We start from the raw sequence: 3217 nt of genomic DNA, 5'->3' as shown, positions 1-3217 counted from the left end.
CAGCCGGCCGCAGCGGCCCCATGCTCCTTCACGTTGATTAGATTAGAGAAGCACATCAGGAGTGGGCTGCAGTGACTGGAGCAGGCCGTGCGGGCTCCGGTGACAGGAGCGGGCATTAACGGGCTGCAGTGACCGGTGCGGGCTACTGTGAAAGGTGACCGGAGCGGGCCGTGCGGGCTCCAGTGACAAGTAATCGGAGCGGGCCGTGCGGGCTCCGGTGACAGGTGACAGGAGCGGGCAGCAGTGACCGGAGCGGGCCGTGCAGCTCCGGTGATAAGAGGTGACAGGAGCGGGAAGGGCTGCGGTGACCGGGGGCCATCTATAAGGGACAGGGGGAAAAGAGAGAGGGAGCCATCTATAAGGGACAGGGGGAAAAGAGAGAGGGGGCCATCCATAAGGGAAGGGGGAGAAGAGAGAAGGGGGCCATCTATATAGGAGGGGGGGAGAAGAGAGAGGGGGCTATCTATAAGGGACAGGGGGAGAAGAGAGAGGGGGCCATCCATAAGGGAGGGGGAGGAGAGGGAGTCATCTATAAGGGAGGGGGGAGAAGAGAGAGGGGGCCATCTGTAAGGGAGGGGGGAGAAGAGAAAGGGTCCATCTGTAAGGGAGGGGGAGAAGAGAGAGGGGGACATCTATAAGGGACGGGGGAGAAGAGAGAGGGGGTCATCTATAAGGGACGGGGGAGAAGAGAGAGGGGGGTCATCTATAAGGGAGGGGGGAGAAGAGAGAGGGGGCCATTTATAAGGGACGGGGGAGAAGAGAGAGGGGGTCATCTATAAGGGAGGGGGGAGAAGAGAGAGGGGGCCATTTATAAGGGACAGGGGGAGAAGAGAGAGGGGACCATTTATAAGGGACAGGGGGAGAAGAGAGAGGGGACCATTTATAAGTGACAGGGGGAGAAGAGAGAGGGGACCATTTATAAGGGACAGGGGGAGAAGAGAAAGGGTCCATCTGTAAGGGAGGGGGAGAAGAGAGAGGGGGCCATATATAAGGGACGGGGGAGAAGAGAGAGGGGGTCATCTATAAGGGACGGGGGAGAAGAGAGAGGGGGTCATCTATAAGGGAGGGGGGAGAAGAGAGAGGGGACCATTTATAAGGGACGGGGGAGAAGAGAGAGGGGACCATTTATAAGGGACAGGGGGAGAAGAGAGAGGGGGCCATTTATAAGGGACAGGGGGAGAAGAGAGAGGGGACCATTTATAAGGGACAGGGGGAGAAGAGAGAGGGGACCATTTATAAGTGACAGAGGGAGAAGAGAGAGGGGGCCATCTATAAGGGAGGGGGGAGAAGAGAGAGGGGGCCATCTATAAGGGAGGGGGGAGAAGAGAGAGGGGATCATCTGTAAGGGGAGGGAGAAGGGGCCATCTATAAGGGGTAGGGAAAAGGGGGCCATCTATAAGGGGGGAGAGGGGGCAATCTATAAGGGGGGGAGAGGGGGCCATCTATAAGGGAGGGGGGGAGAGAGAGGGTGCCATCTATAAGGGAAGGGGGGAGAGAGGGAGCCATCTATAAGGGGGGGAGAAGGGGCCATCTATAAGTGGGGGGACAACATAGGGGGGAGGGGGCCATCTATAAGGGGGGGATAACATAGGGGGAGAGGGGGTCATCTATAAGGGGGGACAACATAGGGGGAGAGGGGGCCATTTATTAGGGGGCTAAATAGAGGGATGCATATACTATACGGGGGTCACATAGAGTCAGCCTACATACTAAATGAGGGTGTAAAGGGGCCAATGCAGATGTGCAGTTAGTATAGAGATGAGGATGGTGCCAGGCTGAGGAGCCTAATATGTCTGTCTGGCAGATTCTGTGGATTCGTGGCTCGGAGGGCCCAGGGCAGATGGAGAAGAAAATGAAAAGGGAAGAACTCCGATCAGAGAAGACGTCCCCTGTGAGTCACCTGATGTAACTGCACTGTAATGTATGTGGTGTACAGAACCTGTGTAGAGCTGGGTACCTCTATATGACTGTATGAGGTGATAGTAATCTGTGTACAGTGGATGTTATTTAGTAGCAGCGGTGGTATTAGTCAGTATGTGGTGGTATTTGTCAGTATGCGGTGGTATTAGTCAGTATGTGGTGACATTAGTCAGTATGCTGTGGTGTCAGTATGCGGTGGTATTAGTCAGTATGTGGAGGTATGTGGTGGTGGTGTTAAACTCAGCACGGTGACCGGGGCAGGAAGCAGTCTGTCTCTGTACACTGTGTATTGGTGATGACCTGTAACTACAGCACAGCTACATAGTACAGAGACAGAAGCTTCTGACCCCATTTACTGTGTTATTATCTGTAATTCCAGTCATGGCCGTGATGATACAACATGTAGCCATGCTGCGCTCACAACATCCTCTCATAACATTTCAACGCGCGGCGAGTGGGCCTGTGTGCTCTGAAATGCCAGGGCTGATTTTTAGTCCCAGTCCGGCCCTTTATATATATATATCTGGGAGCTAAAGAGTCTCCTAATATCCCATATGCTTACAAACAAATTACAAGGGGTCTAAAATCAGCTACTATTATCCTCTAGTTCTATTGCACTCACCCATGCTGCCAGAACACCAGAAAGAGCCGTCCCTACGTGCGTTTCGTTATCTTCCCTGAGGAAGAATTAATAAATTACATTAATTACATTCAGCTGTTTCTCATTGTTTGATGGATCTGTTTTACATGTTATTCAGAATTGGAAAAAAAAACATTATTTTTGGGGTGTGGAACCAATTGTCTACATTTTAGTGATTTCTTATGAAAAAAAATTGCTTTGGTTTAAGAGTGGTGCGGACTACAAGCACGAGCCCGGAAAGAATTATGCTGGTAATCCAAGGCACCACTGTACTTGAAGGATATAATAGTTAATATTGATAAAAGTTTCTTTTCAGTGATTCCCATAGGTAGTTCACAACCATGAACACTTATGTTTTTTTAGCTTCTACAAACTTTTCTCAATATATCTACTATCCTTACATGGGAACAACCGTGGCTCCTAGGATATATAAACTACCTGAGTTTAACCAAGCAGCTCAGAAAGAAAGAGAAAATCATCCCTGATGCTGCCGTACACAACGCTGCCAATTTCTGAAGACTTTCTGAAGATAAAGAACTGAAGACCTATTAGCTAACAATGTCTGGAAAATATCTTCTCCCTAGAACAGCAATATTTTTCAGTATCTTATTACTGACACAATGCCTCAAACGAAGAACCCGATCTCAATGTTTTATA

This window comes from Dendropsophus ebraccatus, chromosome 7 (assembly GCF_027789765.1).
Source record: "Dendropsophus ebraccatus isolate aDenEbr1 chromosome 7, aDenEbr1.pat, whole genome shotgun sequence".
In the NCBI taxonomy this organism is placed as follows: Eukaryota; Metazoa; Chordata; class Amphibia; order Anura; family Hylidae; genus Dendropsophus; species Dendropsophus ebraccatus.
The sequence above is the reverse complement of the archived record's forward strand: the minus strand, read 5'-3'. Positions refer to the sequence as shown.